This window comes from Lacerta agilis, chromosome 18 (assembly GCF_009819535.1).
Source record: "Lacerta agilis isolate rLacAgi1 chromosome 18, rLacAgi1.pri, whole genome shotgun sequence".
NCBI classification, from domain to species: domain Eukaryota; kingdom Metazoa; phylum Chordata; class Lepidosauria; order Squamata; family Lacertidae; genus Lacerta; species Lacerta agilis.
In genome coordinates, this window is record NC_046329.1 from 5078932 (window position 1) to 5093596 (window position 14665).

Genomic DNA, 14665 nt, shown 5'->3' on the forward strand with positions numbered 1-14665 from the left:
CATGGAGGAAGTCAGAGGGGGGTGGTTGCCTGCCCTGTCCCTTTTGTTACCTGGAGAGGTTGTTCAGTCGTGTCCGACTCTTCGTGACCCCATGGACCAGAGCACGCCAGGCACGCCAATCCTTCACTGCCTCTCACAGTTTGGCCAAACTCGTGCCAGTCGTTTCGAGAACACTGTCCAACCATCTCATCCTCTGTCGTCCCCTTCTCCTTGTGCCCTCCACCTTTCCCAACATCAGGGTCTTTTCTGGAGAGGTAGTCACATGCAAAAGGATGTATGTCCCAGCCAGGAGGAAACAGGAAGTTCTCGACTGGCTGGACCAAACATTCCCCCTGTATGGCCACTCTAGGAAAACAAGGAATGTTGTCCTTGACTGCTACTTATGTATCACATCCCACAGATTCGTGGACTTGGAAGGGACCGCAGGGGTCATCTAGCCCAACCCTTGGCAATGCAGGAATCTTTTGCCTAATGTGGGGCTTGAACCCATGACTCTGTGATTGAGAGTCTTATGCTCTACTGACATATACGTATATATACTGGAGCCTTTGGGTGACCAATAAGTTTAATAAACAAACACAATTTTACTTTAATATCCATTAAAAGGTGGTGGGGCTTTAAACAAAAGGTGCCCCCGATTTTATTTATAGCCCCACCACCTTTTAATGGATTTTAAAATACAGCTTCAGTGCTCTCCCCATTTCCAATACTTGAGAGAGACCGCCTTATCCCTGATATACTTAGCAGGTCACTGCAGTCTACGCAAGATTTTCACAGAATCATAGGATGGGAAGGGACCCCTGAGGGTCATCAAGCTCAACCCCCTGCATTGCAGGAATTTCAGCTCAAGCATCCATGACAGAGGGCCACCCAACCTCTGATTAAACACCTCCAAGGAAGGAGAGGCCACCACCTTCCACCCCATGGCCAAACAGCTCTTACCGTCTGAAAGTTCTTCCCAATGTTCAGTCGGAATCTCCTTTCTTGTAACTTGAAGCCACGGGTTCAGGCCTGATCCTCCGGAGCAGGAGAAAACAAGTTTCTTCTGTGTGATCCAAAAAGAGCAGGGCCTTCAGCGTGGTGGCCCCTTTTGGTATGCACACGGCGTTCCTCGTGAGATAAGACAGGCGTCCCATCGCCTGAACTTTTCAGAAAACAACCGGAGTTTGGCAGCTGCCCTGAGATCTACGGGGACAGGCTGGTATGCAAATTTAATACCTAAATAAATATTACAGTGGCACCTTGGTTCTCGAATTTAATCCGTTCCGGGAGTCCGTTCGACTCCCAGAACGGTTCGAAAACCAAGGCGCAGCTTTTGATTGGCTGCAGGAGCTTCCTGCACTCAATCGGAAGCCGTGTCAGATGTTTGGCTTCCGAAAAGCGTTTGCAAACCGGAATACTACTTTTTGCGGTGTTCGGGAGCCAAACCATTCAACTACCATTGTTGTTGTTCAGTCGTTCAGTCGTATCCGACTCTTCGTGACCCCATGGACCAGAGCATGGCAGGCACTCCTGTCTTCCCCTGCCTCCCGCAGTTTGGCCAAACTCATGCTAATCGCTTCGAGAACACTGCCCAACCATCTCATCCTCGGTCGTCCCCTTCTCCTTGTGCCCTCCATCTTTCCCAACATCAGGGTCTTTTCCAGGGAGTCTTCTCTTCTCATGAGGTGGCCAAAGTACTGGAGCCTCAACTTCAGGATCTGCCCTTCCAGTGAGCACTCAGGGCTGATTTCTTTGAGAATGGATAGGTTTGATCTTCTCGCAGTCTATGGGACTCTCAAGAGTCTCCTCCAGCACCATAATTCTACCAAGGTACCACTATTTCTCTTCCTGGCAAGCTTTCCCAGCTGTATGAATGGGTCTCTGCTATCCATGGGTGTCTATACTGCTTTTAAACTTAAGGTAAAGGTAAAGGGACCCCTGACCGTGAGGTCCAGTCATGTCCGACTCTGGGGTTGCGGCGCTCATCTCACTTTATTGGTTGAGGGAGCCAGTGTACAGCTTCCGGGTCACGTGGACAGCATGACTAAGCCGCTTATGGCGAACCAGAGCAGCGCACGGAAACGCCATTTACCTTCCCGCTGGAGTGGTACCTATTTATCTACTTGCACTTTGACATGCTTTCGAACTGCTACGTGGGCAAGAGCTGGGACTGAGCAACGGGAGCTCACCCCGTCATTGCAGGGATTCGAACCGCCGACCTTCTGATCGGCAAGCCCTAGGGCTCTGTGGTTTAATTATCCAGTGTTAATTTGTGTGTTTATGTGGTGCCGTTGTTAAGTGTTTTTAAGTTCTTTCGGTTTAATTCTGTATGCCACTACAAGACATGTACGCAGAAGGCGTTTCATAAGAAAATACAGACCTACCTCATGACTGCAAAGGGTTACAAGAATCTGTGTCTGGAAAGCCCAATGTCTGTCAACAGCGCAATCCCACAATGTCTATTCAGAAGGAAATCCCGTTCATTAGAGCATACTCCTAAGGTTAAGTGATAAAGGATTACAGATTCAAGTTGCACTTGGTCTAAACTGGTTTTTTTTCTTAATGTTTTATCTGTTGTTTTTATGAGCGTTTAAATATATTATTATTATTATTATTATTATTATTATTATTATTATTAATAATATTTGTACCCCAGTTATCTGACTGGGTTGCCCCAGACACTCTGGGCAGCTTCCAACATATATAACAACAACAACAACAACAACAACAACAACAACAACATTAAACATTTAAAAACTTCCCTATTTATTGCTGCTTTACTATATTTTATTCATAGCTCTCAGCCTCAAAACAACACACTGCACAAATGTAATAAATAAATCATATGAACAGTTCCTTTGTTATTTACCAATCATTCATTTATTGTAGTATGATACAAAAAAATAATACGCTGAACATGAAAATGTGTTTAACATGAAACAAACAAACAAACAAAAAACTGTTGGGGAAAATGCATTTGTCACCCTCTGGCAACAACAATAATAGTTTGTTTTGTTATAACCATTATTTAGCAGTAACAGTATTTATGCTGGCTGCCTACCAACACAGGCCTTTGGGTGGTTTAAATAACACAAAACACTATTATTATTATTATTATTATTATTATTATTATTATTATTATTATTATTATACCCAGACTGATTACAGCCTAAACATAATACCCAGCCCAGTGGTTGATGTTGCCCGAGATGACATTAAAAAGCACTGGAGCAGGAGGAGGGAATCCCACAGCTGACTAGGGACACGGTGGCGTGCTGTGAGGTCCTAAAGCTTGCATCGCCACCATCATAGATAAAGCAAAACGTCCCTGGCTCCCTCTGCCCACCAGCAGCATGGACCCGAAACTGATCTCAGCGATGGGTGTCTCGGTGAAATCAAAATGCACACTAGCCAAAGCAGGAGGGAATCCCTGCGCCGGAGTGCTGTGATGTCCTAAAACTTGCATCATTATCACCCAACATCATTTGCAAAGAAAAAAAGAGAGGGGGGGGGAGTCCCCGCTTCCTGCTCTCTCTCCGAGTCTATCCAAAAAGATTTTATTTCCCCACCTTTTTTAAATAAGAAAACGCACCTGTCTTCTGGAGCAGGAGTCTGGCTGCTTTGCTTCGCAGGGTTCCTTTTGCAGCTCCCCGGCTTGCAAAACGGCTTTCCTCGCGCCGGTTGGCCGCGTTGTCGGGTTAGATAACATGGGCTTAGCTGGGAGGAGGAGGAGAAGGGTCGCTCCGTCGCCTGGGTGGGGTCGGAGAAGGCAGCAATTGCAGACTGCAAAAAGAGAGAGAGAGAGAGAGAAACCACACACTGCCATTGCCCATTTGCAGCCGGAGCGTGCCCTTGGCAGGAGCCGAAACAAGCCAAGGGTGAGACGTGGCACCGTGCAAAGCAAGCAAGCAAGCAAGCAAGCAAGGGCTTGGAGGGGGGGGGGGGGTTTGCCTTGAATGCTCCCTCTCTCTCTCTCTCTCTTCCCCCCCTCTCCCTCCCTCTCACCCCCTTGTGCCTTTTGCCATTTGCAATCTCCCTTCTCATTCCTCCTCCTTTGCAAAAAAAAACTCCCTTGCAAAAAAAACCCAAACCAAGCAACCAAGACTCGCCGAGCCAGTTTGCAAAAGCCTCATGTCAGTTTGCAAAAAAATAAAAAATAAAAAGGAAAAACCTCGTTGCCAAAGAGAAAGCAGGTTTTCCCCCAGAGCGCAGCTGCTGCTACACCTTTAAGAGAAGGGAGGGACCCCTGTCTTTTTTTTCTGCTTCTCTCTCTCTCTCTCTCTCTCTCTCCTTCTTTTTTTTTTTTACCCTGAGAGCAAACCAGGAAGGGAGTTCACGGCATCATACGGGGCTTTGCATCTACTGTTACAGTAGGGGCAGGAACAGCAGAAGGAGAGGAGAGGAGAGAGAGAGAGGGAGAGGAAAAAAAGAGGAGGAAAAAGGGAGGGAGGGAGGCAGGCAAGGCAGGCAGGCCGGACGGGGCAGAAGCTGCTCAGGAATTGACTCTCCAAACTCCAGGCGCCGTCCCCCCCTTTCCTCCTCCTCCTCTTCCTGCCCCCCCCTCCACACCTTCAGGACCAACAAGGTAAGAGCTCTGGATCTTTCTCCTTTTTTGGGGGGGGGGGTTGTTTATGTTCTTTTTTTTGCTGGTCAAGGGACCTGATCCCCCTTAAAAAGAGAGCGAGCGAGGAGGAGAGCCCTCCGCTGTCATCTTTTCCCTGCTTCCTCTTGGCTTTTGCCCCCAAACCTTTGTAACTTTCACCCGGGGATCTTGGGGGGGTCAGTAACTTTGCCTTAAGTGAGAGGGGGTTTCTTGGGGGGAGGCGGATGGAGGTATTTTTTTTGGGGGGGTGTTGTTGTGTGTGTGTTTTTGGGGGTTGGAGAGCAGAGATGTTCAGTGGGGTGGGGGGGTGGGAGGAAGGTGGATAAGTGGGGAGGGGGGTGTTTGAAGTGCGTGGGGGTGGGTGGGTGAGTGGGGGAGGGAAAGCAAGCGTTGAAGGTGAAAGGAGAGAGCGAGCCTGAAGTCAAGGGTGCTACTGCTGGTGGGTGGGGGTGGGTGGGGGGTGTTTGTTTTGCATGGGGGGGGGACCCGCGCAAGTGCATTGCACGAGATGCAAGCTGTAGGGCACGTTGCAATCTGGGAATATTTGCATTGCCTATGTGATATCCGCCTTTGCAATTAATGGGGCTGTCCTGCCCCTTTGCGTTGGGGAACTGCAGGGGCTGGTTGCTGAGGGGGGGGGGGAAAGGTTGCAATTAAGTGCAAAGGGGAAGCTGGAAATAACTTTCCTCCTCCGCCCCCCCCCACCCCTCCTTCTCCTCCTCCTCCTCCTTCCTGCCAAAGACCCTATTCTGTGCTGCGTTGCATACGTTGTACTCTTAAGGCTGGGGGCAGGATATGTGTGTGTGGTTTTTTTTTTTTAAGGGAGGGGGCTTTGCAAGCCCCAGGGAGGACAAGTGCCTGGTTCCCTGGGAATTGTAGTCTTTCCCCCGCGCTTCGGCCTGCAGGTGCAATGGAGGCGGGGACTACGTCTCCCGAGGTGCTCAGCGCCGGGGCCTTGCCTCGTCCTTCCGCGTGAGGCTTGCTGACGGGCGGCCGCGGCGGCCAATGGCGAGCCCGCCTGCCGCTTCCTCTCCCCACCAGCCGCCGCGGCGGCCAATGGCGGACCGAGGGAGGGAGGGAAGGAGGGGGAAGGGAAGGGAAGGGAAGGGAAGGGAAAGCGGCTAAGGGCTCGAGCGAGCCCTGCCCCCGGGGGGGAGAGGTGGGGTCCGCGGGCGCGGCGACCAGGAAAGGCCGGGGATTTGAGGCCTAGTACAAGGCCCCGGGCGGGGCTCGCTTGCCTTCCCAGCTTCCCCAGTGGGGGCTGTGAAGGGTACAGAAGGGGCAGCTGAGGCGCTGGTCTCCTCCTCACCCTCCTGAGGGGGAATTTGAGGAGGGGGCTGCTGTTGAAGGCGGGGTGTATGGAAACTGGGGGCAAATACTTTGGGGTTTGGGGTGGGGAGAGCTTCTGATATTTAGAGGAGTAAATGTACAGGTGATGGGTTGCAGGGTTTTGAACGATTTTAAGGTTCAAAAACGGGGGGTGGGAGCATGGAAATAGTTCCAAATAGTTGTAGCATATTTGTTAATATATTATTTTTATTTTATTTTATTTAGACTTACTAGTTGCTTGCTGCTCAAAGGTCTTCAGGTGACTCGCAACCCGTTTAAAATAAGACACATCATAACTTTTCTTAAAATTAAAAAAGTCATGCAAACCACCTGCCCAAACCACCTACCATTCATTATATATATATAATGCATATATAGGGTGTGTGTGTGTATATATATATATAAATACACACACACACACACCTATATATGCATATACACAACAACAGCCGCAGGAAGGTTTAGCTCCTACGCAGCTTGCAAGCCCATGTGGCCCCGAGTTTGGATTTCTACTTTTGGCCCATGGACTTGCTTAAGTGCATTAGTGAGAGGGGGTGGGGTCCTGTGTTATAGGAGTTTAAATTGTTCCTATGCAAGTATTTTAAATGGTGGGGTTTGTCTGTAAAGGTTTCCAAAACAACAACAGCAAAACAACTATTGAAGGGGGAAGGTTTTATCAATTAAATAGGTTTATTATTATTGTTGTTGTTGTTATTCAGCTTGGTTGGTAGAGCAAGAGACTCTTAAAACTCAGGGTCACCTCATGGGGCAAAAGATTCATGCATTTGCAGGGGGTTGGGTCCTTTCCAACTCTGCGGTTTAATGATCCTGTATGCCGTTCTCCCATAAGTGGGGCAGTTTTTACTGTCGCGTAAAAGCATTAAAAGACACATTAAAATCTGCACGGAGCAGATGTTATAAGTGAGATGCTACCCGAGAAAATTTTGAAATGACCGCACAGTTGTCGGTGAGGAAGGTCTTCGGCCAAAAGCGAGGGTGCCCACCGCATCTCTGTTGGAAGAGTGCTCCACGCAGCATGGGCCTGGCGACGCTAAATAGCAGGTTTCTGGTTGAGGCTGTTTGGCGCATGGGAACGCCCAATTTCATTGATTAGTAAAGTTGCCTTACCTACCCACATAAATCCCCGAAAGAAAGGGATCTGTTTCGGCAGCAGGTGGGGAAACAGCGTGTTTGCTTGCATTGGGATGTTAGTATTGTTTTGCTTTAATGCCCTTTTTAAATATTAGCCTACCGAGGCAGGCTACAGATCTCTTGATGAATATTTGGAGGAATCATCAATATCCTGAGTTTGAACTTGGAGGGCAGAAGCTACAAAGAGTGTTTGACTGGCTGTTGTCAAAGTAGCTGAAAGGATATGTACAGAACCCTTTGATTGCTTAAAACAGTGTTTTTCAACCACTGTTCCGCGGCACACTAGTGTGCCGCGAGATGTTGCCTGGTGTGCCGTGGGAAAATTACTTTATATATAGTCAATATAGGCACAGAGTTAAATTTCTTAACATTTTCTAATGGTGGTGTGCCTCGTGATTTTTTTCATGAAACAAGTGTGCCTTTGCCCAAAAAAGGTTGAAAAACACTGGCTTAAAAGGTGCTTTATAGGAGGGTGGATGTGAAAGACCCTTGTTCAATTCACACCTGCTTTATTATTATTATTATTATTATTACATTTATATACCCCCTTTATCTTCAGAGGGTATCAAGGCGGTGGACATGCTCCTCCTCCTCCCCATTTCATCCGCACAACAACCCTGAGAGGTAGGTCAGGCTAAGAGATGGCGACCGACTCCAAGGTCACTCATTGGCTCTCGGCTCTCTTCACGATATTCACTTGAGGTGAATATTGCTGGCCGACCTAAAAGGGTCGTTCGTAAGGATGAATGAGGGACTGTGGTCTAAACCACAGAGCCTAGGGCTTGACAATCAGAAGGTCAGCGGTTCGAATCCTTGTGACGGGGTGAGCTCCCGTTGCTCGGTCCCTGCTCCTGCCAACCTAGCAGTTTGAAAGCACGTCAAAGTGCAAGTAGATAAATAGGTACCGCTCCAGCGGGAAGGTAAACAGCGTTTCCGTGCGCTGCTCTGGTTCGCCAGAAGCGGCTTAGTCATGCTGGCCACGAAGCTGTACGCTGGCTCCCTCAACCGATAAAGCGAGATGAGCGCCGCAACCCCAGAGTCGTCTGCGACTGGACCTAACGGTCAGGGGTCCCTTTGCCTCTAAGGATGAATGAGAAAAGGGGAGGGGAGGGATTTTAATGCCCCCAGAGCAATGTTTGTCATTATGAGGTTGGAAATGGTGCTTGAGAGGTGCAGAAAAGAACACAGGAGATTGCATTATGCACAGTTGTAGGCTATATATTGGTAACGTGTCTGTTGTCACTCTCCAGGGCTTCAGAGGCTCTCCTACCTATAAATGCCAGTCAATGAACCTGGCACCTTCTGCATGCGAAGCGCTAGGAATCTTCCCTAGAAACAAAAGTAAGATCCCGGCCCTAAACCAATCTCCATAGGGGCCTGTCTTCCAAAGAGATGCATGAGAAAGTGCCTTGCACTGAGTTCACCCGGCTCAGTTTTGTCTGCCTCTCTAGGCCTTCCGACCTGGATCTCTTTCTCCTGGGGATTTTTTAATTTTAAATTTTGTTTTGACTATGGCAGACCAACACGGCTACCTACCCGTTCCTGTGGATTCTGTCTGTGGTTATAAGGGGTCCAAGGAAGCAGATTGATAAGGCTGTAAGAAGCAGCCTAGACCTGATGTTTGGGAAGACTTGCCTAGCCATGGGATTTGATTTTTATTTTAGAAATGTGCACTGGGCTTTTTTCTGTCTCTTTTTCTTCGAGAAATGTGCATTAAGGTAGAAGCGGACAACGTGCCGTCTAAGATGTGCTGGACTGTATCTCCCACCGTCCCACGGGGGCTGCCTGGCGTTGATGAGCTCCCAACAAGTTCCTCACCCTTGCTTGAAAGGAGCTGGGGAAACCATGGGGCTGGCCGGCGTAGCGGACTGCAGTAGTCGCAAAGGCTTAGCCTAGGGTGGCTGATGAGACTGAAGACGCAGACCACAAGCCTGGGATGTTTTTTTGGGGGGGGGTTGTAAATAGCCACACACTGTTCCGTTGCGATGGAGAAAAAGTCTTCTGTTAGCAGGGGAGATTCCGTAAACTGGCAAAGTAGCTGGTTCTTTCTGATCAGGGATGCCCGTGCCTTACGAATGGAGTTAGAAAGTACAGAATCTAGAGCCGGCCTAGATTCTCCATGGCTTCCTTTTGCAGCGTCAGATGCAACACCTACACAAGTCCCGAATTCCTGCTAGCTGGGAATGTGGAGAGCCTCTGGCCCTTTTGAGTAGGTGTAGGGGGCTGTTTTACTGTTTGGCGGAAGCTCGAAAATCTTCCCACGTGGCGGTTTTGACGGCAGCTTGCTGGAATTGAGCAGAGGGCAGTGACTCAGGGTTAGAAGACTCAGATATAGAAGCTTGGAGCCAAATGGCTCCTTAAACCATGGTTGCAGTCGCCAAAACTGAATGTCTGGTTTGCCATCTTTGGGAAAGATGGCTGTGAGGTCTTAATTTCTTTCGAGCGATGGATGGACCGTGATTGATTCTCAGTTAAAACACCTGACTAGTTCAGATGACAACCTTGAGCCTGGTGAAGAACTTCTGAGAACTTAGAAGAAGAAAAGTCGCTTGATCCAGGGACAGTCTGAATATATGTTGGACTGTTCCTAGAGGATGTGGCATTGGCGTGTGAAAACAGTCAAGATCCAACGGATCCCCTGCTCCCCCCCGGCATGCGTTTCCAGGTGGGGCAGATTTCAGACATTTTCACTTGGTCACAAGTGGCCAATAGGCATGCGCAAAATTTCGAACATTGATGCATGTACCCTTATTATGGCATGATGCGGCGATTAGAGCGTCCGAGTGGGCTCTGGGTTCAAAGGCCCACTTGTTGGCCGTGGGTCAGTAACGATATCTCTCGGCCCAACTTCCGGAGAGGCGGCAAAGTGAGTATTCCACCTTGAGCTCCTTGCAGAAAAGGGATATAAAAACAGGTGTGTGTGTGCGACCAATCATCCCAGTGGCATCTGTTGGCGAGGAAGACAAGAGAGCCAGAATTCAAGTGTTGTCTCCATCCTCTTCCCTCCTGAGTCCTACACGGTCAACGCTGGGCAGCAGACTGAAGTCGGAGGGGGCTGGTGCCACCCCACCCCACCCCGACAGGCTGGTCTCCTTGAACCATGTGGGTTGCCCTTGAAGAGCGTCCGCACCCTAACTGGCGGTCACCTTTAATCCGAATCGGTACATTGCAACTCCTGGAACCTCCATGCCGTTGGGAGATGTTTAAGGACGCGGGGTGGGGGGTGGGAATGGGGCGCACAGAGAGCGGGGTGGGTCGGCAGGGGACCTGAGCGTAGGAAAATGCGTAGGAAAATGGGAATCCTGGGAGGTAGAAGCTGATTTGGGAAGGGGCAAGTGAGAGGAGGAGAAGCACGGAGATGTGCTCAGTCTTGCATGCCTTCCAGTGCTCAGAGAGGGTGGGGGGGAGTTGGGCGGGGTCCTGTTTTCTTCTTCTTCCCACTTAAGCCCTGAAGAACTGGCAGATTGAGAAAGTAGGTATGAAGTTGCCCACTTGGTGGATTTAACAAAACAGCAGCTCTGGCAGGGAGGGAGGAAGGGTGCGGAGTATGCAAATTTGTCCTGGCTCCAGTCTCCCCTCCCTGCGTTCCCCCCCCCCTCTGGCAGCGAGGCCAAGAGTGGAGGAGGGTGCTCAAAGACTATGATTGTTAGCACTCCCCCAATCCCCACCCTTCCATTTCTCTTCTCTCCCCCCCCCCCACCATGCCCATTTCTCTCCACTGCCTGTACTTAACCCCTAGGGCTGAATCGCAGAGTGGTTGCTGCTGTGGCCTCCCCCCCCCCCCCGAGAGCCAGGAACGCTTTCTCGAGAGCGCACTGGAGGAAAAGTGGGGCTCTCAGACGGATCCCACCCCCCTTTTCGTTCGGCGTAATGCAGCAGCGCTTGGAAATCTGGATCGCGAGGGCCCCCCGGGTCCCGTCGCCCTCGCCCACTTCCCCGAGCCAGCAAACTTGAGGGTTCCACTGCTTCTGTGTGCGTTTTGTGTGTCCTGTGGGTCTTTGTTTTCTTTGCTCCTGGCCTGTCCGTGCGCAGCGCTTTTTTCCCACGAAGGTCAGGTGATGCCTCTAAAGGTCACTACTGTTTCTTCCCCTCCCCGAGCGCTTGCTCCGCAGTTAGGCGAACAACTCCCGTGGAAAACTTGCAGGGGGCGGGCGGGTGTTGCTTCTTAGGTAGAAAAAGATAAATGCCTCGCGTGCAAAAACAGTTTTCCAAGTTGGGCTGGAAAAGACCCTGGTCTGAAACCCCTAAGAGTGGTTCTCAAACTTTTTGTGTGTGTGTGTGGACCTCTTGAACATTGCCGGGACCTCTCGCTGGACCACTCGGCGAACTTTTTTCCCGCCCAGCAGGGCGAAAGTACGCAAGAGCAGCTTAGCAGACGAAGCTGGCCCATTTCATCCAGGCGTCCCGTTCTCACAGTGGTCCTCTCCCCTCCTGCAGTTTCCACCAACTGGTATTCAGAAGCATGCTATCCCCCCCCCCCCAGCAAAAATAAATAAATAAATATGAATTTTACTTTAAAGAAATATTCGCTTAACTTTTTAGGTGGTTTTGGTTACAAGGGTGTCAAATTATAGGAGTGAAAACGGGTGTTTGGAATTTTACATTCCAGTGACTTTAACAAGCTCAAATTTTCAGATGAATTTGTTTGGTGCGTGGCCTTCGATATGTCTTATAATGTGTGAGTTTTGTCAACAGTGCTGTATCCCATATGTTTGTATATCGCTGCAAGGTGTCATCTGGTTTATCCAGTTTCTTGCTGTGACTAGTCTGGCAGCAGTGATCATCGCTGTTGCAAATTTCAAGTCTTCCTCATTCACTAGCTCGGTGAAAGAGCTGGGTTCCTTGCTTGAAACCTTGAAGAGCCTCTGCCACTCAGTGTAGATGAGCTTAGATAGGCCAGTGGTCTGAGTCTGTATAATACAGCTTCCTATGTTCAGATATATCCCAGTAAAACATATTTTGCTGTTTCTATTTCTACCAAAGTTTTCATTTATAGCCCTCAACAGTTCGTAACCTTAATGCAAGTCCAGAACATGTGTAAGAAACCGGCTTCCTTGCAAATTATACATTTGGTGAGAAGGGTCCTTGCAATGGGCAAGTTTTTAAGTGAAAAACCAGTTGATTGCAAGCAGCAGTTTTGTATTCTGCAAAATTGTGGGCCGTAAGTCAGAGTCCTCTTAGGGCTGTGCAAAAGTCGGACCCTGCTTCAGTCAGCCTTGGTTTCCATTGTCTGACACCCACAAATCACATGCAGGGCCAAATAGAAAATCATAGAGTCGGAAGGGACCCCAGGGATCATCTAGTCCAACCCCCTGCAATGCAGCTGTCCCATACAGGGATTGGACCTGCAACCTTGGCATCCTCAGCCCCACGCTCTAACTGAACTATCCAGAGGTGGCATTGACTCTTCCACAAATTTTCTCTTGTTGAGTGATGGGTTGCTCCAACCACTACACCACCCTGCCTTTCTTGGACTACCTGCATAGGGAGCGTGTAGATCCAAGTTGTGGAACCTCTAGTGTAGACAGTGAACCTGAGGGGTGTTACCCTGTTAACTGGTTTCAAACCATAACGTTCACTTGGCTTTGCCAAAATAGCTATCTCTTAAAGCTGGTACGTGTATTAGGAAAGTGTGGTTTGTTTCCTGTCTTTTGTTTCTGGGGAAAGCATGTAGAATCTGGTTCTCCAGCATGAAATTCAAAGTCCCGAGAAACTAGCGTCTTAAAGAAACACACTTGATGTTAGTGCGATGGTGACTTCGCCGTAACCACCAGCGTCTTTCCTTTTCTCAAACGACCTCTCTTGCTTTGCGCAGAAATTCTGAAGCGTGCAAAAACGTGATATGCCTGAGACGGACAACTCAAGTAAATATGTGCGATGACATTTGCAGAATGTTGTGCTGCAGATCTGTTGGGTCTCGGAACAACTTTTGGCTTGAGTCTTCTCCACAAACGCAGTTGTCCGGCCGAAGGAGTCGGCATTCACCAAAATCTACAAGCTGGTGGCAGAAGGAAGCGTTTGTTTGTTTCCCCCCCAGGGCAAGAGCTAAGGAGGTACCTTTTGAAAAGGATTAAGGTAGCTCGCAACTTAGGCGCATTTAACTTGTACACATTCAGCTTTACGCGATTGGGGGGTGGGTGGGAAATGTTTAAAAATTGGAAAGGAGATGCGTGTCATGGGGGCTTTAGCTGAGATTCCTGCATTGCAGGGGGTTGGACTAGACTAGATGAGCCTTGGGATCCCTTCCAACTGTAAAATTCTATGGCATCCAGGAAAAAGTCTTTAGCATTCCTGCTCGCCTTTGAACCTACATTCATACTTTGGAAGCAGAGCGCCTTGGCTCCCAAACAACCGAAACCCAGAAGTGAATGTTCCGCTTTTCGAACGATTTTCGGAAGCTGAACGCTCCTGCAGCCAGCCGGAAGCCGTGCTTTGGTTTTTGAACAGACTCCTGGAACACATTCTGTTCAAAAACCAAGTTACCACTGTATTGTGTTTTGACGTAAAAGGTAAAGGTAAAGGGACCCCTGACCCTTAGGTCTAGTCATGTCCGACTCTGGGGTTGCGGCGCTCATCTCGCGTTACTGGCCGAGGGAGCCGGCGTACAGCTTCCGGGTCATGTGGCCAGCATGACTAAGCCGCTTTTGGCGAACCAGAGCAGCGCACGGAAACGCCGTTTACCTTCCCGCCGGAGTGGTACCTATTTATCTGTGGTGTGGTGGTTAAGAGTGGTATACTCGTAATCTGGGGAACCGGGTTCGCATCTCCGCTCCTCCACATGCAGCTGCTGGGTGACCTTGGGCTAGTCACACTTCTCTGAAGTCTCTCAGCCCCACTCACCTCACAGAGTGTTTGTTGTGGGGGAGGAAGGGAAAGGAGAATGTGAGCCGCTTTGAGACTCCTTCAGATAGTGAAAAGCGGGATATCAAATCCAAACTCTTCTTCTTCTACTACTTTGACTTGCTTTCGAACTGCTAGGTGGGCAGGAGCAGGGACCGAGCAACGGGAGCTCAACCCGTCGTGGGGATTTGAACAGCCGACCTTCTGATCGGCAAGCCCTAGGCTCTGTGGTTTAACCCACAGCGCCACCCGCGTCCCTTTTTGACGTAACCCCACTGTAAATTGAGAGTCGCTTGTACGAAACATAGAGGTTAAAATTATTGCTTTTACTTGCACAGATCTGTATGCGGCATTATGGGGGTTTTGAAGAGTTTTCTAGCAGAACCACAAGAGGCGAGAAGCGATGCTCGTGATATTTCCGTGAAACTTTTAGGTTAGGGCAAGCTTTCTGGGCTTGAGACCTGTCTGTATTCTGAACTTAAAAATGGGAAGCGTAATGCTGGTGGTCAACAAAAGAGGTTTAAAGACTGTCTCATGGCAAATCTTTAAAAATGTAGTATAAAAACCAACAACTGGGAAACATTGGCTCGCAAGCGTTCCAATTGGAGAACAGCCTTTACCAAAGGTGTCATGGGCTTTGAAGACACTCGAACTCAGGACGCAAGGGAGAAACGTGCTAAGAGGAAGGCACGCTTGGCAAACCCTCACCGGGATCAACTCCTGTCCGGAAACCAATGTCCCCACTGTGGAAGGACGTGT

At 49.3% G+C, this 14665-nt stretch overlaps 1 protein-coding gene across 1 annotated transcript in view; it reads left to right on the forward strand.

The window, feature by feature from the left end:
* The first annotated feature begins 4516 nt into the window (after nucleotides 1-4516).
* Nucleotides 4517-14665, forward strand: part of ZBTB7A (zinc finger and BTB domain containing 7A) — a 44263-nt gene continuing 34114 nt past the window's right edge. Inside the window, 1 exon segment of the mRNA XM_033136793.1 lies at nucleotides 4517-4567. The gene's annotated coding sequence lies outside the window, so the exon portion shown is untranslated.